The sequence below is a fragment of the Pinus tabuliformis genome, chromosome 2_1, assembly GCF_031772625.1.
Source record: "Pinus tabuliformis cultivar Carrire ecotype Pingquan chromosome 2_1, CPIR1, whole genome shotgun sequence".
NCBI lineage: Eukaryota > Viridiplantae > Streptophyta > Pinopsida > Pinales > Pinaceae > Pinus > Pinus tabuliformis.
Window position 1 is genome coordinate 413967114 of NC_142299.1, and position 22061 is coordinate 413989174.

General features: G+C 38.3%; 1 protein-coding gene across 3 annotated transcripts in view; it reads left to right on the plus strand.

Moving 5' to 3' along the window:
• LOC149200673 (glutamyl-tRNA(Gln) amidotransferase subunit C, chloroplastic/mitochondrial-like) overlaps window positions 1-22061 on the plus strand; it is a 271982-nt gene that overhangs the window by 239321 nt on the left and 10600 nt on the right. The gene's annotated exons all lie outside the window — the stretch shown is intronic.

Sequence of the window (22061 nt, forward strand, 5' to 3'; positions counted from 1 at the left end):
ACTTTATATCTTTTGTTGTCTTGTAATGTCTTCTTGTTTTTCTCAATTCTTGGAACCACCATCTTTGACGATACAAGATGATATGAACTTTTGAGTGTGGTACATAATTGTCGCACTATACAATGATCTAACCATCCCAAATCAAATTTCAGTGGAATGTTGCACTTATAGGCCTTCCAAGATGAAATATTATCCTAAGAGTTGATGGTGCTGATATCAGAATTCTTCGGAAGATATGTTGATTGTTTTCCTTCAGATTGAAGCTGATTCACTGACTGATTAATGTACTTGTTCTCGTGATTAGGATGTCGATAAGGAGTTCGTGTGATGTGCCTTCCTTATAAAATACATGTTGCATTCACCTGACTTATTTTTGGCACATGATTTTCATTGCATACTAGTGTCATTGGTTTGATTACTGGATCTTCACTTGAAATTCCCATTGTCTGAACTATTGCATTTGAGTATGTCTTCACTTCAATTGGATTGGAATCTTTTTGAATTGTGATGTTATCTGGGTCAGTGTTTGTTCCTTTTTCTTTAGTTTCTGATAAGCTTCCATTGAGTTTCTTCTCGAGAGCTTCATTTTCTTGTTCTAATTTGTGCTTTGTAGCTTTACACTTCTTGACTTGTGCAAGTAGTTTCTAACTATGATCTTTTAAATGAGAAATTTCTTTGTTTTTATTGGAGATGACTTCTTCAAGTTCTTTTTGCTTCTTTGATATTGTTTTTTTATTCTCTTGAAGCATCAATTTCGAAATATCTTTAAAGTCTTCTGATGAAGGTATTATCGATTTTGACTTCATTGTCATGTCTTGGAATGTGATCATATTCTTCTTATAGGGAAACATCTAATTTTTTTTTCCATGTTTAACATGAACGTACCTAGTTCTTTAAACCAAAGTAAAGTGAAAGTTATGTCAATCTCTTCACTAAACATAGTTGCTACATTGAATTGAGATAAACATTCATATTCATCAATTATTACTTGCAAGTTCTTGATTTTGTATTCTTCTCTGAAATAAGAGACTTTTTTATTCTGAATTATATTTTTTTTCTAAAATTAATAATTGATTTTCCAAATTGATGTTAATGTAATTTTTTCCGTTGCCCATAGTAATAATAATATTAATGTCTTTTTCTTGGATACTCCCTTTTAGTGTAATTAATTTGCAACCTGCAATTGGAAAATCGTTATAGGAAAATCTTCCATTAATAGTCTCCATTTTGTGTTTGTCCATAATTTACAGTTGGTCAATAATTTATGATTATTTTGCGCTTTGAATTTAGTATCTTTTCCAGATACATTCCTTTTCAATACTTCTTGCAAATTCTTTGTAACTTTCCTTTCTTTTCACACTTTTTCTTCGATAATTCTCTGATGACTTTCCCTTTTTCTTTTCTACTTTAATTTAAAGTATATATGTATCTCACCTTTTTGACTACGTAAAAATATGCCACCTTTATGACTTAGTTACCAAATGTAATTATATTGGCTTTTGTTACATAATAATTTATTTATTTATTTTAGCACTTAAATTCAATTTCAAATATTAGAGTGCTCTCCAGTGAACAAATGTGACTGGCTATAAAATCACGTGGAGGATTTGAGAATTGGGATTTTGATAGTCCGAATTTATACAAAAAAGGGTGAAAGTTGTGACGAAATGGGGGAGAGACGGTATGAATGATACAACAGTGGTAGGCTGATCGAGTGGTGACGGGATGTAGTGACTGGAATAGTGGATGCGGCTGGAGGCAGTGGTGGTTGGCGAAGGAGGTGATGGCGATTAGAGAACGCAGTGTTAACTGGCGGAGGAGGCTATGGCGATTTGGGGGGGCAATGGCTAGATAGTTGTATGGGTGTGATTTTTTTTCTGAAACAACTGTGAATTGTAGTACTACATTTGGTGGTATAGTGGTTGGGTTGCTAGACAATGACAACTGTCTGGTGCATGACATGTGAAAATTTGCTGCAATAACTGATTTATTTCTCCTACTTATTTATGATAAGTTATTTACCAATACTTCAGTGAATACCAAAATAAATTCAGTTGTAGACTTCACATCCTCCAGGCCCAACATCCAACAATTTGGCAGTGATTTTCTGGCATTTTGGTATTTTTGCAAGTTTCTGGAATTTTTTGAAGCCCTAGGCCTAACTGTGAGGCCTAAGAGCCTCCTAGGGCCCTCGACCCCCCTCTTTTCCTTGGCCGCAACCTTTTTAGGGCTGGTCGTGGCCTTTAAAGGCTTGCGCCCCCCTCTATGGCAACCGTCTAGCCCTCGTAGAGCCTCGACCCCCTCTTTTTTGCTTGGCCGCGACCTTGGGCTGCCTTTAGGAGCCCTCGACCCCTTTGAAACCCTAGCCGTAGGCACTCTAGGGCCTTTTCTTGCCCAACGTCAGCCCATCTGGGCATGACGTCAGCCCCAAGGGGCTTATTTCCCCTTGCCGTGTCTATTCTTGGTCTTTTTCTGCCCTTGTCTACCATCTTTAGCTCTTCTAGCCCCTCATTTGTCATTTATAGCCCTAGTCTTGTAGTTTTCTAGCCATCTGGCCTTAGCCCTAGCCTTGTATTCAGTAATCTCTGATTTTTGCGTGATTTTCGTGGGCCAACATTTGGTTTTGCAACATTTATTTGAGCTAATTTGGTGTTTACAGGTAGCGAACCTCACTGGAAGTCAAGATAGCTATCAACAAGGCCTTAAGGCCTCTTGGCTTGCTCTCTGACCCTCTAATTTCATCACTGTCCTAAAATTGAATTCTGAAGTAATTTATGGCAGTAGTATAATTAAGGCCTAAACACATTTTTTATAAGCCTAAGTTCATCAATAAATCACCTAATGCATTAAGAAGTAACCCTAAGTTGATTTGAGTTCATATAAGTGGTTTTCTTGTGGGTTGATTGGTTAGTTTCAGATCTGATATGTTTGCTACAGCCACATAAAAACACTTCCAAGAGTGATTAATTTTCATCACAGTGGCATAATAACTCATTGGTAATCATATTTCATCATTACATTGTTACTTCCACTTAATGGGATTTCTCCTCCATGCATATTTGATCATTTTCTGAAGGTTCTAGTAAAATTTCTGGGTCTGAAATTTACTGCATAAAGTTTGATATAAAAATTACAACGGTGATATAAAGTGGTTGAAAGTCATCTAATCTCATTTAGCTCTTGTTGCATATATTTTGTGGATCTTAGATAAGTGTTAAATTGAGTAGTTGGGTGATTTTCTTATTGCTGCAATCATATGTTATTGGCTGATCTATATTTCTTTCTACACCATTGGCATCTAGTTGCAGTCTAACACATGTAAGTGCTCTAATCAAATTGATAAGTGTTTAATGTCATTGGCTAATTGCTCTAAGTGACATTATGGACAAATTCTCTTAATTTCTCATTGCTATATTGTCATTGGATAAGTGGATTTGTTCGTCATTGTTAAATTGGATATCTATTGTAAATCCTCTCTTGTATATCTAGTTGACATATTGGTAACTTGTTTATCACTTGAGCTATTGTCTATTGGCATAATTTTCTAGCATCATTAAGCTTAAGTACTTTCTCTTGTGGTTGAGATTGTCTATTGTTCAAGTATTTCATCATTGATAATTGAAGATCATTGTAATTGAATACTTAAGTAATTAAGTAATCTCACCTTAAGAGCACTCATCCATCTCTTGCACTTGCATTAATTAATTTACTTCCAAGTTTAAGCTTGGTCGATAGGGAATAAGACCACCTTTCTCATCTAACTTGAGGGACCTAGCACCTCTTTAGTGGTTAACACGGTGACCTTGCAGTCGTCAGAGCCATAGTCTCTACAACACCGGAGGCATCATGTGGTTATAACCTAAGGGAAGGTATCGTTAACCAAGCCTTTGCTTGCTTTCCTTTGGCTTCTCTTTTTCAACCTACTCTACAGACTAGCTTCAAAACATTTAAGAGGAAGGATATATTTAGAGTAGGCATCTAACTAAAATAAACCAAGACTCTCCATTTCACATAGATTGTAGGACTTGCATCTCATTTAAGATAGTGAAGCATCCCTCAAGCAAAAGTTGTTCATCTAGTAACTCGGTAATAATTTGTTTTGAGCAGGTAGTTGACTCCATTCAAGGCACTAGTCTTCATATTAAATCTAATTGAATCACTTAACTTGCTAATTCAACCAAGTTGCTAGACCATTCCGTTGTGTCTCTCGAACTTGTTGGTTGTCAACAAGAATTCCATCTTCACATTTCATAGAGACTACCCCCCATAGCTTGTTGTAGGGAGACAACTAGAAATGAGAGTGGGGGGATCAGAGTGACATGCCCAGCCTTGAGCGTTGTCGCTTCTTGCCTGTACAGTTTGGATGACAACATGGAGAACCTCCAAAAAAATTAGTGACATGCTTGACCCCGAGTGTTGTCGCTTCTTGCCTGTACAGTTTGGACGACAACATGGAGAACCTCCAAAAAAAACTTCGTATGGCCAAAAACCTCAATATCAACGACAACGAATTTGACAAAGGGTGGATGGAAAAAGGCCAAGATTGGAGAACAAGGCTCTAATACCAATGTAATGTGCAAGGTTCACATACTCATGAATATTCAAAATATTGTAAATATTCATTATAGGTTGAGTAAATATTGTAAATATTTATTATAGGGTCCTATTTATATATTAGGCAAGGTGCTTCTTCATGAATAGTCGTGTCCTTTAAAACATGTCTCTTCAATATACCAATTATTATTAATTATTAATTATATATTCATAACACTATTTATGTTCATAACAAAATATTCAATACTAGATTTGATATACTTAATAGGCACTTGAGGATTGTACAAGGTTGCACATATATGTTAGAGAATCGGGTGAAGGAAAACACATTTATTAAACACCATCATGATCTACAAATAGAAGTTTTGAATCAACAAGAAATTAAATGCTTGGATTAGTCTATAGTAAATGATGCTTCACTATAAATTTATGCAGTTTATGTTTGTGAAGCTAAAATTTATAAATATAAAAACAAGATTAGAAAATAACAATTAGTATCAGACAACTGTTGACTTTTGTAGCATCAGAGAGTGTTCTAGTCTTGACTTTTGGTTAGAGAGGCTAAGAAACAAAAGAGCTTGAGAACCCATAAAAAGTTTCAAGAGAAAGCACCTAGAGATGACTCAATTAAGTTAATTAATCAATAGCACCTAGAGATGACTCAATTAAGTTAATTAATCAATAGCACCTAGAGATGACTCAATTAAGTTAATTAATCAATAATTAAATTTTTCCTAAGTCTAACTTAGGGAAAATGACTAATTAACAGGAATTAATTGAGAAAGGTGAAATTTCTCTAGAAACTCACATAGATCAATCCAAATATGATCTTAGCCATTGATGAGGACTTAATCATGGTTGTTGGTGAGCCAATGAGAGATTAGAAGAGGAGGTCGATGGAGTTGGAGCTAGGGACAAGAGAGAGAAGCTAGTAGTGTGAGTTCTGTTATCACTTAGAACTAAAAATTGATACATGTAATTTTCTATCCTAGCTCGATGACAAAGGTCTGTGTTAGTTTAATTTCAAATTTTTCTTTTTAATTTTCTTCCCGTAGGTTTTGGAGTTTTTAAAAGAGTTTTTAACTCAAGTTGTTCTCAACTCCTATTGGTTCCCCTCTACCCATCATTGTTCTATAGCCACCTCTTGTCTTATGTGAGTCACCGTGCCTTTCCGTGATTTCGCAGCGCTATTCCAATTCGCCAGTTTCGCAGCGCAATCATAACTAGGCAGTTTCGCAGCGCTTCATGATTAGCCAGTTTCGCAGCGCATCATCAAAATTTAAACTAACCGCGCTGCGAAATCATGGATTCGTACTTTTCACAGCGCTTTCCCGAAATATCAAATCCGTTAGGTGAGTCATAGGCCATGTCCTCTCATGTCAGCTCATGCACCTTTCTTTACCACTCATTGCCACTATCACCACCACTAGATCTGTTGATATGCACAAGTTATTATTCCCAAGAAATTTTACCGTGCATAAACCATAATGATGGCCGTAAGTCCTGCATGAATGACAAATCTGCAAGATTGTATCTTGAAAGGTTTTAAATGGAAGAGTTTAAAATTCAAGTGAATGTTTAATATTCAAGCGAGGCTGATAATCAAGCGAGGGAAGCTGAATCACAATTCCAACCGGAGCTAGTAGTCTTTGTGTGCGAAGATTTGGAGGAATCCATGGAGAAAAAAGAGCACAGATCCGGTAAACCTCTAAGGACTGAACCTGAAGGCCTGGATATAACGCTGAGAAATGAAGAGGTGAAGAAAGCGTTTAAAAAGGCCGGGTGCTGGAACTTTTGCAAAAAGTTACAAGGAGGACATGCACAGGTAACTAAGGAATTTGCACTTAACTTCACGGGTTTGAATTCAAAGGTAGCTATGTTAGAAGTGCAGGTTTCTCCAGAAGTGATATCTGCTGTGACAGAGATCCCAAGAGGACAAGAGGAATGGTTCAAAAATTTCAAATTTGACATGAATCTTTGCAAGGAGTTTTTGAAGGATGATTATGTAAATGAAGATTTAAGTAGGGGAGTGCCCAGGAATTATGTCAAAGAACATTATGCTCTCTTACTCACCTGCATACAAAAATATCTGACTTGTGAAGGAAGGTATAACAAGGTTTATTCTTACCATTTCAAACTACTCTTGCATTTCACCGGGAAGGTCTCCATAGACTTACCGTTTTATCTTTTCCGTAGTTTGAGTAAGATGTGTGATAAGGTACAGCTGAGGAAAGAGGATTCTGAAACCTCTTTGTTTCATCATGGTTTGATCAAATTACTGGTTTTAGATGCGCTTCAAAAGATAGACAGGGATTGGAATTCATTCATTTTTATGGCTGGTTTCAAAATCCAGACTGGCCTCACTCCCCAACCTGCCAGGGATTTTACAATAGCTGAGCTTCAAACAGAAGCAAGAGCTAAAAGAATTACAAAGTCACAAGTAAGAAAACCAGTGAAGCCACTGAAGCCACTCATCATCCAAGATCAAGCTCAGCAATCAACTAAGGAAAAGGCTCAGGGTAAAAAGAATGTACCTGAAACAAGCACATCTGAAGCAGTTTCAAGGGTAAGAACAAGAAGTCAAATAAATAAGGAAAAAGGTAAAGCTATAGCAGTTGAAGAAAGTCCAATGTCCAAGGCAAGTTTAAATGATTTATTGCAGGCTATTGAAATTGAGCAGTCTCTACCAGTTCAAATCGAATTGATGCAGTCAGAACAGGAAAGCACCAAGAAATCCAAGGCCTCAAAAAGGCTTAGATTTGAGGAGCCAGCTGAAGAGTTCGTTTTTAAACCAAGAAGACCTATGACAAGGAGATTCCAGCAGGTACAGGAAGCACTGCCAAGAACAGAGGAAACAGGGGAAGAGATACAAAAAGATACGGTCAAAACAGTCATTGCATCTCAAGAAGATAATATAGCAGCCATACAGAGACAGTTGGAATCAGCTAAGTATGAAATTGCTAAATTGAGGAAAGCTGCTAGAAAACATGCAGCCATACATGCAAAATATTATAAAACCCTATGGGAAGGGAATGTAGCTGTAGAAGCTCAGTTGAATTCAGTGGTAGATGGCCATTCACAGTTTCATACATGGACAGTACCAGCAATCAAAGAAGCCAAGTACATCAGAAGGATCAATATGCAACTGAGAGCTGGGAATAGGGCTATGAGGAAACAAATTGAAGATCTGAAGGCACAGCTAAGTCAGCTACCTGCTAAATGAGTTTCCATGTCAAGTAAGATTTTGTTTTAAAATTTTGACAAATTCGCTTGATTTAATCTTCCTGAGGAAATATAAATCCCTGTTCGACATGTGGAAAGTTTAAGGGAGTTTTTGAATTCAGCTTCACTTGATTATCAGCCTCGCTTGATGATTTTTGCGCAATTCAAGCAGTTTGAATCATGACTGGGAATTTTGAAAGGAAAACGTCTAAAGGGTATGCAAGACATCATCTGGAGCTGTCAACAGTCAATCAGGTCAAGACAGGTGGGTGCTTAAAAAGGTTGAAGAGTCAAATACAATTTTAAATTTTTGGTGTAAAGCCCCTTTATCACCGTTCAAGATATATCAAACGGGTTACCTGCAAGAAACTCTGGCTTGCACACATGTTCATGGACAAAGCTTACCACGCATCAAGAACGTGGTAGTTTTCCACATTTTGGGTAATTAAAGGCTAAAAGACATGCTTCTGTGCATTCGAATATAATGGGGAAAACTGAAGCCGAGAAGCAAGGGTAGTCTCCTAATATTTCTGAGCAGTTAAAAAGATTTAGCATTCAGGGTCAACATGGAGCATTAAACATCCAGCTCAGCCAAACTGAAAGAGGACCAGGTGTCAAAGAACGAGGAGAAGCCATCATGCATGTAATATGGAGTTAGAGTCATAGTGGATCTAGAACTCTAAAAAGAACTCCAGTCAGCACTTTGTTGTATTTATTAGTTAGTTGAATGGTTGATAGGTGTCATTAGAAGTAGTTTTCGAATTCCCCTCATGCTGGAGGAGGAATCTCGATTAGTTAGAATAAAAACTCTATATATAGCTGAAACAGCAATGTAATCAAGGTTGGAAATTTTATGAACAAAGCTTGTATTTGGCTTATGTAAAGACTCACTTTCAGTAATATAATTTTGGTTTTACTTCTCAGGATTCATGAAGGATTTTTCATATTCAGAATGTGTGATGTTGTCTTCTTCTTAGTTTTGTTTACAGTGGTATGGATGTATAATCACTCAGAATTCACTGAATGTGCTCTGATTTCCTGTATGCATCTATAAACTGTGTGGTTCCTTATGAGTATATATTCTGAATATTCAAATGCTGAATGCCCTGACTTCCATGTAAGGTCAAGATCTTTGTTGTATTGAAGTGTTGTTGACTCCATAGGCCCAATGGATAGTTGTTTAGTATGTTTCCAGTATTCATATTTGTTACAGTTGTTTCACAAGAGTTAGCCATCTTATCTTAATCAAAATCATTAACCCATCTAGAGAGAGCCCTCTCAGGTTGAGGAGGCTAAGCCTCAGCCTAAAGTAGGTTTGAAATAGTTACTTGAAGTCTTCCTGGTCTGCAGCCTTCCAGGGCTTGATTTTGAGATAACATTTTGGTGCGTCTGCCGGGAGTCTGAAGATTACTCATTCCCGAAATTATGAAGCTGAACTTCTGAAGGTAGCAGGAGCTCAGAGGGTTTTCGAGGCTGCATTCTACCTTGGTGACTCCATACAATCTTAAAGTTAGAAAGGTGGCTTCGAGAGGAAGATATACAAGGAGTAATCCTGACCCAAATCCACCTACTCCTGTGGATAATCCAAACACCATCTCAAGGAGCAGGCAAAGATTTCCTGATATAGCGGGTACTTCATCTGTATCAAAATCTTTGTTCCCTGAATTTTCTAGAAGTCCTGAAGATAAAATTGTTGATGATAAAATTCATGAGGTATTGTTGAGGTCTGAAAACGAAGAGGAGCTTATTGGAATTATTTTAGATTTACAAAAAAGAGGCATTGATACTTCATCTTTAGTGTCACAAAAGGATAAGGAAGAGTTTTGGGAGGTTGTTACTTCAAAATTATTATTAGAGGAAGAAGATTTGAATCAACTCAAAGAACTTGATCCTTTTGAAGTTTTGCTCAAGTCCAAAACTGGTTTACCCCTCCCAAATTGGAGTTCCTTTGTCAGTGGTTTGCAAAGTCCAAATAGTCCTTTTCGGACCAATACTTTATCTTCTGCCTCTGCTAGTCCTAATAGTCCTCAGACACGATCTCATACTAGTTCTGGTTCCACCGGTCATACAATACCTGTTGTCACTGCTCCTCCATTCATTATGGCTATACCTGCTAGGTATGCTCCTCTAGCTCTCCCTGCTGTTTTACATGATCTTCCTAGCAAATATGCTGCCAGAATTCCAACATGGGGAGGAGATGAAGATATTACAGCAGAAGAACACGTGGATAGGTTCAATGATTTTGTTGACAGGGAGGAAGTGGATGATGAAGATGTAAAACTAAGATTGTTTGCTCAAACCTTCATTGGGGAGGTCAGAAAATGGTTTAAAGCCCTTAGAGCTGGAAGTATTCATAGCTGGGTAGAATTTGAAGACAGCTTTCTAAGGAAATGGGGAAACAGAACCAACCCTGTCCAAGCCCTTACTGAATACAACAATCTTAGGAGAGCTCCAGAGGAAACTGTCCAAAACTTTTCTAAGAGGTTCAATAAGATATACAATTCAATTCCAGCTCATTTGAAACCTCCTGGAGCTTTGGCACAGTTGAGATATGCTGAATCATTTGATTCAGATTTCTCTCTTTTACTCAGAGAAAGAGAGTCTGCTTCTCTTGCTGACATGAAAAATGATGCAATTAAGGTAGAGGTAAATATGCTTGCTGCTAAGAAATCAAAGATGGCAAAGACTAAGCTAAAGGAAGAAGAGAAACCTTCTACCTCTGCTCAAGAAGACAAGTTTGAAACAATGATGAAAACTATGGAGAAATTGATGGACCGACTGGCTCTTGGGAATGCTTCTGCCCCTCCAGCACAGCAAGGACCTCAATTCAGGAACCCTCAGTTCAGAAGACCTCAGAATCAGCAAAGGCCAAGAGACAACAGAAATCAGCAGGCAGACCCTCCAGTGAGACCTCCCTTCCAACAAAATTTGGTAGATGAAGAGGAAGAAGATGAACCTGAAGTCCCTGAGGAATCAATCCATTGTTTTGATGAAGAAGTGTCAGGGATTTTCTTGACTAAGGAGGAACATGATGAGTCCAGTATGATAAAGTCAGGAGAAGAGCCTTCGGATTTTTTAAAAGGCTATCAGCACGCTATTTTTGAGATGCAAAAGCAGTATAATCTAAGGAACAGAGATGTCCCTATTACAGCAAACAAAGCACAGCCTAAGAAGAATATCTCAAAGACAGCTGAAGATAAAAAGGAAAAATCAAAGGTGGTCGAAGGTAAGGATGATTCTCCTCTTGTCAAAAAGGATATTCAAATTCTTCCTCCTCCTAAAGAAATTGACAAGACTACTTCTGTTTTTAATCTTGAGAATGAGATTGCAAAAATTAAGATATCAGTCCCTTTTAATGAAATTCTCAAGGTAGATAAATACAGAAGCAAAATTGTGGAAATGCTTAATTCACAACCAGGAGTGGCTGATATCCTAAATGTACAAGAAGATAATCCTATTATCTGTTTGGGTCCAAGACTAGAGGATGAACAAAATGAAGAGTTTCCCCCTTTTTACATAAGCATTAGCATTCATGAGATGACTCTACATAATGCTATGTTAGACTCGGGGGCATCACATAATCTCATGCCTAAGGTAATCATGGAAAGGCTGGGGTTAGAGGTAACTAGGCCATATAAGGATTTATTTTCCTTTGATTCAAAAAGAGTCCATTGCATTGGTTTGATAAAAGATGTTGTTGTGGGGCTCACACAAATTCCAGCAAAAACAACTGTTATGGATATTGTTGTTGCAGACATTCCACCAAAGTTTGGGATGCTTCTTTCAAGGTCATGGGCAGCAAAAATCAAGGGCACAATGCAGATGGATCTTACATATGCTACCATCCCAGTGTTTGGAGAACAAAGGAGGTTGTATCGCGAAACAAGGATGGCCTACATGGTAAGCAGCAAAGACAAGCCTCAGAATTTTCCTATTTACTCATGTGATACTGGCCTTGGATCAGCTATCCTTTTCAATGAATCAGTTGGAAAAGAATCACAAGATGAACCTACAGAAAATCAATGTCAAGAAGGGCAGCAAGGAGATGAGAGAGATATCATGGGCTGCTGGACATTATACTTTGATGGATCAACAGGAAAAGAAGGGGCAGGAGCTGGGATTTGGATCACTAGTCCAACTGAAGAAAGTAAGTTTCTCTCATACAAATTAAACTTTGATTGTACCAACAACATGGCTGAGTACGAATCTCTGGTTTTAGGTTTGGAAACCTTGATAAAGTTGAAAGCTAAAAACATTGCTGTTTGTGGAGATTCTGAACTGGTAATTAAACAAGTAGAAGGTACATATCAAACTAAGGATGCAAGGATGAGAGCATACAGAAATTTAGTGTTGGAGATGTTGGAAAAATTTCAATCCTATTCCTTCAGCATCAAAACTAGAGATCAAAACTCTATTGCAGATTCTCTTGCTGTTTCAGCCAGTCTCTTTATTATTCCTAAGCATTCTTCTGAAAGCTATGAAGTGGAGGTTCGCCATAGACCAGTCATACCAGATAATATCACAAATTGGCAAGTTTTTGAGGATGATCAGCAGGTAAGGAACTTCATTGAATTAAAAGAAGAGTTTGAGCACAATCAGATAGATCAGCAGAATATGTTAATAGAGTCAAAGGAAAGTTCTGAAGTCTTACAGTTACAAAACTACTTAATCCCTAAAGGCCTCATTCCCCTTGAAAAATTATTTGACCAAAATGATGTGTTCAAAGCACCAAGACTACAAGCTAATGAAGAAGAAGTAGAAAACTGCAATTTAGGTGACTCGGTTGTGCCTAAAATAGTCAAGATTTCCAAATTCCTTTCAGCTGATATGAAGACTAAATATGTTGAGATGATGAAAAGATTCATTGATGTTTTTGCATGGAGCTATGCTGACTTGAAACAATATGACTCTTCAATCATACAGCATACCATTCCTATTAAGCAGAATGAAAAGCCTTTTAAGCAGAAGCTAAGAAGGATTAATCCTCTTCTAATGCCACTGATTGAAAAAGAAGTGAAAAAGCTCTTTGATGCTAAAATTATTGTCCCAATCAGATTTTCAAATTGGCTTGCTAACTTGGTACCAGTCATAAAAAAGAATGGAGAGATCAGAATTTGTATAGACTTCTGGAACTTAAATAAGCCTTCATTGAAAGATAATTATCCCCTCCCCAAAATGGATTTCATTCTGCAAAACATTGTTGGTTCACAAAGGATGTCTATACTTGATGGTTTCTCAGGGTACAATCAGATTCTTGTTCACCCAGATGATCAGGAGAAAACAGCTTTCACTACACCATGGGGAACATTCATGTATGCAAAGATGCCCTTTGGCCTCATGAACGCAGGAGCCACTTTCCAGAGAGCAATGGATATTGCTTTTGCTGAAGAAAAGGACAAATCAGTGGTAGTTTATCTTGATGATATCACAGTTTTTTCAAAAAAGGAAGAAGACCACTTAAAGCACCTTGAAAGGGTCCTACTGAAGTGTAGGAGGTTTGGTATTTCTCTAAACCCAACCAAAAGTATTTTTGCTCTAACTTCTGGCAAACTGCTTGGTCATATTATCTCTGAAGAAGGAATTAGGATTGATCCTAATAGAGTTAGTGCAATCCAAAAATTGGATTTACCAAGGAGTAAGAAGGAGGTTCAATCCTTTCTTGGGAAAGTTAACTTTGTTAGAAGATTTATTCCTAATTTTGCTGAAGTTGTCAAGAACATAACAAAGATGTTAAAGAAAGGAGCAGATTTTAAATGGACAGTTGAAGCGAAGAAATCATTTGAAGAAATCAAGAAGGCACTTACTCAAGCGCCAGTACTCATCAGCCCGGATTTTACCAAGGAGTTCCTTATCTTTACATTCGCTTCTGAAGACACAATTGCTGGAGTTTTATTGCAAAAAGGAAGTCAAGGTACTGAACAGCCCATTTCTTTCTTTAGCAAGACATTGGCCAATGCTGAATTGAAATATAATATCTTAGAGAAACAAGCCTATGCATTGGTGAAAGCAATTAAAGATTTCAGAATCTATGTTTTGCACTCTCACATTGTTGCATACGTCCCAAATGCTGTTATTAAAGATATTCTTACACAAGCTGATCCAGATGGAAAAAGGGGAAAGTGGATAGCAAAACTGTTGGAGTATGATATTGAGATCAAACCCACCAAGTTGGTAAAGGGTCAAGGCCTAGCCAAATTGTTGACCCAGTCAAATCTGGACTGTATTGATATTAATTTAAACACAGAAATCTCAGAAATTTCTGAAAATGAAGAGGAATTGGTCCAGATAAATGAAAAATTCTTGATCTTAGAATGGTACAAGGATATAGCATTTGTTTTGCAGCGTAATAGAGCTCCTGATAATCTTTCAAAATCCAAAGCTCGGTTTACCAAATTGAAATCTCTCAGATATTTTGTGTATGACCAAAATTTGTTCTGGAAAGATGCAGGAGGAATATTATTAAACTGCCTCATTGAAGAAGAAGCTGATAAAGTAATTGATGAATTTCATAAAGGGGATTGTGGAGGACATCACTATTGGAAAGCCACTGCAAACAAGGTCTTGAGAGCTGGCTATTTTTGGCCAACTATGTTTAGAGATATCTATAAAAAGATAGCCACATGCCATGAATGTCAAGTGTTTGAAGGAAAGAGAAAGCTTATGCCAATGCCCTTGGTTCCTATTTATGTTGAAGCGCCTTTCCAGCAGTGGGGACTAGATTTTATAGGGGAAATCCATCCTCCTTCATCAGGACAGCATCGCTAGATTCTCACAGCCACCGATTACTTTACAAAATGGATAGAAGCGATACCTACAAGGCAAGCAAATGATTCAGTGATTATTTCTTTCTTAGAAAATAATATATTATCAAGATTTGGTTGCCCAATCAAGATCATTACAGACAATGCTCAAGCTTTCAAGTCCAAAAGGTTAATTAATTTTTGTCATCAATATCACATCTCCCTTGGACATTCTACTGCTTATTATCCACAGGGAAATGGTTTAGCTGAGTCATCAAACAAGAGCCTTGTGAGAATCATTAAGAAGTTGCTGCAAGAAAATAAAAAAGCTTGGCATTTGAAACTGAAATATGCTTTGTGGGCTGACCGGATTTGCACAAAGAGGTCCATTGGAACATCACCATATGAGCTAGTATATGGGGCAGAGGCTATATTTCCCACATCCCTCGGGGTACCAGTAATGAAGTTGATTCAAGGATTAGAAGAGGAACCAAATGCTATACAGCGAAGGATCAACCAGCTAATAGCTTTACAGGAGAAAAGAAATGAGGTGTTTGACAGTGATCAACAAAACCAGAACAGGATCAAGAGAGCATTTGACAAAAAGATCAAAGAAGTTACATTCCAGATTCATGATAAAGTCTTGAAATGGGAAGCCAGAATTGAAGAGAAAGGTAAACATGGTAAATTTGAAAATTTGTGGAAAGGGCCATATCAAATTTCTGCTTTCCATGGGAATAACACCTACGTTCTACAAGAGATTGATGGAACACCATATGCTGGAGGACCTGTTAATGGCAGGTTCCTAAAGCATTACAATTGATTGAATCTCTGCCAAGTTTCTCACAAGCATTGTATATAACCGTTTTATTAGTCTTTCTTTGTTGCAAATAAATGACAAGCTGAACATGAAGCTCAAGCCCGAGGTGAAGGGTCACAAAGCTAGAAAGGAATGCTTGTCAACTCTATCTATGTTTTCATAAATTGGACAAAGCACTGGACCTACGAGTTCTTAGTGTACTACAGGAGCACACTATCCCAAGTGGAGCCACTGTTATCACTTAGAACTAAAAATTGATACATGTAATTTTCTATCCTAGCTCGATGACAAAGGTCTGTGTTAGTTTAATTTCAAATTTTTATTTTTAATTTTCTTCCCGTAGGTTTTGGAGTTTTTAAAAGAGTTTTTAACTCAAGTTGTTCTCAACTCCTATTGGTTCCCCTCTACCCATCATTGTTCTATAGCCACCTCTTGTCTTATGTGAGTCACCGTGCCTTTCCGTGATTTCGCAGCGCTATTCCAATTCGCCAGTTTCGCAGCGCAATCATAACTAGGCAGTTTCGCAGCGCTTCATGATTAGCCAGTTTCGCAGCGCATCATCAAAATTTAAACTGACCGCGCTGCGAAATCATGGATTCGTACTTTTCACAGCGAATCTTTCCCGAAATATCAAATCCGTTAGGTGAGTCATAGGCCATGTCCTCTCATGTCAGCTCATGCACCTCTCTTTACCACTCATTGCCACTATCACCACCACTAGATCTGTTGATATGCACAAGTTATTATTCCCAAGAAATTTTACCGTGCATAAACCATAATGATGGCCGTAAGTCCTGCATGAATGACAAATCTGCAAGATTGTATCTTGAAAGGTTTTAAATGGAAGAGTTTAAAATTCAAGTGAATGTTTAATATTCAAGCGAGGCTGATAATCAAGCGAGGCTGAATTCAAAAAAGAAGCTGAATCACAATTCCAACCGGAGCTGGTAGTCTTTGTGTGCGAAGATTTGGAAGAATCCATGGAGAAAAAAGAGCACAGATCCGGTAAACCTCTAAGGACTGAACCTGAAGGCCTGGATATAACGCTGAGAAATGAAGAGGTGAAGAAAGCGTTTAAAAAGGCCGGGTGCTGGAACTTTTGCAAAAAGTTACAAGGAGGACATGCACAGGTAACTAAGGAATTTGCACTTAACTTCACGGGTTTGAATTCAAAGGTAGCTATGTTAGAAGTGCAGGTTTTTCCAGAAGTGATATCTGCTGTAACAGAGATCCCAAGAGGACAAGAGGAATGGTTCAAAAATTTCAAATTTTGAATCTTTGCAAGGAGTTTTTGAAGGATGATTATGTAAATGAAGATTTAAGTAGGGGAGTGCCCAGGAATTATGTCAAAGAACATTATGCTCTCTTACTCACCTGCATACAAAAATATTTGACTTGTGAAGGAAGGTATAACAAGGTTTATTCTTACCATTTCAAACTACTCTTGCATTTCACCGGGAAGGTCTCCATAGACTTACCGTTTTATCTTTTCCGTAGTTTGAGTAAGATGTGTGATAAGGTACAGTTGAGGAAAGAGGATTCTGAAACCTCTTTGTTTCATCATGGTTTGATCAAATTACTGGTTTTAGATGCGCTTCAAAAGATAGACAGGGATTGGAATTCATTCATTTTTATGGCTGGTTTCAAAAGCCAGACTGGCCTCACTCCCCAACCTGCCAGGGATTTTACAATAGCTGAGCTTCAAACAGAAGCAAGAGCTAAAAGAATTACAAAGTCACAAGTAAGATCACAAGTAAGAAAACCAGTGAAGCCACTGAAGCCACTCATCATCCAAGATCAAGCTCAGCAATCAACTAAGGAAAAGGCTCAGGGTAAAAAGAATGTACCTGAAACAAGCACATCTGAAGCAGTTTCAAGGGTAAGAACAAGAAGTCAAATAAATAAGGAAAAAGGTAAAGCTATAGCAGTTGAAGAAAGTCCAATGTCCAAGGCAAGTTTAAATGATTTATTGCAGGCTATTGAAATTGAGCAGTCTCTACCAGTTCAAATCGAATTGATGCAATCAGAACAGGAAAGCACCAAGAAATCCAAGGCCTCAAAAAGGCTTAGATTTGAGGAGCCAGCTGAAGAGTTCGTTTTTAAACCAAGAAGACCTATGACAAGGAGATTCCAGCAGGTACAGGAAGCACTGCCAAGAACAGAGGAAACAGGGGAAGAGATACAAAAAGATACGGGCAAAACAGTCATTGCATCTCAAGAAGATAATATAGCAGCCATACAGAGACAGTTGGAATCAGCTAAGTATGAAATTGCTAAATTGAGGAAAGCTGCTAGAAAACATGCAGCCATACATGCAAAATATTATAAAACCCTATGGGAAGGGAATGTAGCTGTAGAAGCTCAGTTGAATTCAGTGGTAGATGGCCATTCACAGTTTCATACATGGACAGTACCAGCAATCAAAGAAGCCAAGTACATCAGAAGGATCAATATGCAACTGAGAACTGGGAATAGGGCTATGAGGAAACAAATTGAAGATCTGAAGGCACAGCTAAGTCAGCTACCTGCTAAATGAGTTTCCATGTCAAGTAAGATTTTGTTTTAAAATTTTGACAAATTCGCTTGATTTAATCTTCCTGAGGAAATATAAATCCCTGTTCGACATGTGGAAAGTTTAAGGGAGTTTTTGGCAATCAAATACTCTGTTAATAAAGGTCTCGGGTAAAAAAGCAAGCTGTTTTAAATAATTCAGCAGTTTCGTAGCGCGCTACGAAACTGCTGTAGGTGATGATTTTTGCGCAATTCAAGCAGTTTGAATCATGAGCGGGAATTTTGAAAGGAAAACGTCTAAAGGGTATGCAAGACATCATCTGGAGCTGTCAACAGTCAATCAGGTCAAGACAGGTGGGTGCTTAAAAAGGTTGAAGAGTCAAATCCAATTTTAAATTTTTGGTGTAAAGCCCCTTTATCACCGTTCAAGATATATCAAACGGGTTACCTGCAAGAAACTCTGGCTTGCACACATGTTCATGGACAAAGCTTACCACGCATCAAGAACGTGGCAGTTTTCCACATTTTGGGTAATTAAAGGCTAAAAGACATGCTTCTGTGCATTCGAATATAATGGGGAAAACTGAAGCCGAGAAGCAAGGGTAGTCTCCTAATATTTCTGAGCAGTTAAAAAGATTTAGCATTCAGGGTCAACATGGAGCATTAAACATCCAGCTCAGCCAAACTGAAAGAGGACCAGGTGTCAAAGAACGAGGAGAAGCCATCATGCATGTAATATGGAGTTGGAGTCATAGTGGATCTAGAACTCTAAAAAGAACTCCAGTCAGCACTTTGTTGTATTTATTAGTTAGTTGAATGGTTGATAGGTGTCATTAGAAGTAGTTTTCGAATTCCCCTCATGCTGGAGGAGAAATCTCGATTAGTTAGAATAAAAACTCTATATATAGCTGAAACAACAATGTAATCAAGGTTGGAAATTTTATGAACAAAGCTTGTATTTGGCTTATGTAAAGACTCACTTTCAGTAATATAATTTTGGTTTTACTTCTCAGGATTTATGAAGGATTTTTCATATTTAGAATGTGTGATGTTGTCTTCTTCTTAGTTTTGTTTACAGTGGTATGGATGTATAATCACTCAGAATTCACTGAATGTGCTCTGATTTCCTGTATGCATCTATAAACTGTGTGGTTCCTTATGAGTATATATTCTGAATATTCAAATGCTGAATGCCCTGACTTCCATGTAAGGTCAAGATCTTTGTTGTATTGAAGTGTTGTTGACTCCATAGGCCCAATGGATAGTTGTTTAGTATGTTTCCAGCATTCATATTTGTTACAGTTGTTTCACAAGAGTTAGCCATCTTATCTTAATCAAAATCATTAACCCATCTAGAGAGAGCCCTCTCAGGTTGAGGAGGCTAAGCCTCAGCCTAAAGTAGGTTTGAAATAGTTACTTGAAGTCTTTCTGGTCTGCAGCCTTCCAGGGCTTGATTTTGAGATAACAAGTTCCTTGACAGATCGAGCTATCCAATTATAGAGGTCGAGAGGACGAAGAGAGTTCGAGCTAGAAGGGATGTAAAGGGGTAGAGATGGTGATTCTAGAGGAGGTTTACAGTTCTAGAGAGTCAGGAGAGGAGGCGAAGTTATTTCTCCAAGAGGTTGTGCAGGGACTACGCAGTAGCCTCAAGAGGGTAGTTCGATTTGGTTGAGTAGAAGGAGGATTCAGTTGTCGGAGGCTGAAACAATTTTCCAAACGGTCGAAGCTTTATTTCTAGAGTAGCAACAATCAGTCAAAGGAAGATTCATTGCAAATCCGGGGAGATCGTGTGAGTTACTGTGTAAGGCTTGCACAAACGCTGCGTAGAGGGGTCTGAGTTAGCCAGTCGAGTGGGCAGACTGTGCTAAGATTACTTGTGGAGGAGGGTAAATTTCCCTCGGTTGATTTTGCCAGTATTTCTCTCAGATTGAATTGCTAGTTTGGGCATCCATAGATTGTACTTAGAATTTCATTGCTGCATAATAATAAAACCCTCATCTATTGCACCTATTTTCCCACATTGGGTTTTTTTGGGGACAATTGTCCAAAAATAACTGTGTCAAATTTTTATGTGTTGCTAGCATTTTCTTAGTTTCCAGTTTATTTCTGCAACATTTTTATTTGTGAAGAATTGCAGTGTGATTAATTCGTTATTTTGTCATAACAAAACAAACTGCATAATTTATCAGTTAAAAGAATTAATTCCAGTTGCTACAATTTAAGGGAAATTTCACATGGTATCAGAGCAAGTTTGACAGATCATAGGCTCAGAGACAAAGAGGGAGAAATTTATAGTTCAGAGGGCGCTGCAATAGGACTTCTTCAGGGTTTGCCTAGAGGCTGGCTAGACAATGCGAATTGCGGACATGGGTTCGATTTTCCAGTGTAGGTGGCAGGGAAATTTGCAGAGTCCAAAAGCAGTTCCAGTAGGCAGTGGTGAAGTCGGGAAGCAATTATGTTGACGTAGGTCAGTATTTTCGCAGGGCAGATCTGGGCGTAGTTGTTTTTGCTACTGATTTGCAATAGCAGAATCAACACCGGGTGGAAAAGAAAAGCACACGGATTATACTCATGATGTCTCCAATAAATTTTCTAGAATCCTCTAGTACGACCATGGAAAAATTTAATATTCAGGAGGCTATAGAATTGTCTTCCATTTTGGAGGACGAGTTTGCTTGCTTAACTAGCTCAGCTTCACAAGGAGTTTGGTATATAGACAGTGGAGCGTCAACTCACATGACAAGAGTTAGAGAATATTTCTCCAGCTATAATGAGGAGAAAATGGACTTCCAGATAACAATGGGAAACAGGACGAAATGCACTCCAGTAGGGAGGGGTACCATTGACTTAGAGAGGGAGTTAGGAGCAAGCACTAGTGTTACAGATGTATTGCATGTGCCAGGATTGGGTATGAACCTGATTTCAATATCCCAGTTACAAGATAGGGGATATGATGTCCACTTTGTAGGGAAGAAGGTGTTCATCAAACACCAGAACTGGAAGAGGGTGAAACAGATTGGGGTACGAAGCAACAAATTATACAAGTCGCAATTCGATTCTCTAATGGCATTGGTTGGCAATAACAGTGGTAGTGGAAAAGACTTGAATGAGTTATGGCATAGGAGAATGGGACATTTACATCTGGAGCATTTAGAATGCTCAAGAGACAGTAATAGGTGTTCTAGAATTATGCATAGAACATGATGATGTGTGCAAGGGGTGCGTGATTAGGAAGTATGGTAAGGCAACATTCCCAAGGAGTGACAACAAATCAGATGGTGTGTTACAACTTATACAGTCATATACTTGTGGCCCTATGTCCACTGGATCTCTTAGGGCACATGAGTATTTCGTCAAATTTATTAATGATCATTCTAGGAAAACCTTGATCGATTTTCTGAAGATCAAGGATGAGGCCTTTGATCGCTTTAAGGAGTTTAAAGCTCTGGTGGAAAATACGACAGGGAAAAATATTAGGGTGCTTTGTTCAGATAATGGAGGTGAGTACACAGATAGTTACTTCACGGGTTTCTGTGCGAAATAAGGCATCAAGAGGGAGTGGACAACTCCATACAACCCAAAACATAATGGGGTAGCAGAGTGAAAGAATAGGTTTATAGTTGGGGCGGCGAAGGCGATGTTATATAACTAGGATTTTCCCTGGTTCTTATGGGTAGAGGTATGTAACACAACTGTATATATTTAGAACAGAGTTCCTCACATGGCATTGGGGAAGATAACACCTGAAGAAGTCTTCTCAAGGAAGAAGCCAGGAGTCATTCACTTCAGGATCTTTGGTAGTATAGCTTACTGCCATGTACCAGATGAGAAGCACACCAAGTTAGATCAGACTGCAAAAAGGGGGTATTTCGTTGGGTATAGTGAAATCTCCGAGGCATACAAGATCTATGTTCCTAGTAGTAGGAAGATCATAGTGAGACGAGATGTGAAGTTTATGAAGGACAAAACCTTCAACAAGTCTCACGAGATGCCAACAGATGATCAAAGTGAGCCAACAAAAGCTCTATTTGTTCAACAACAGGGGCAACTGCTAGGACCGCCACAAGCACAACCACAGGGCTGTCGCAAGCATAGTCACACGGATCTAGTACAGTTACCAGTTCCAACGCATCCTCGGGTGTAGAGGGTCTAATTAGACCGTAGCAGACAAAGCAACAGAGGCAGGATGAGGAGCTAGTTGAGCCTCCCAACAC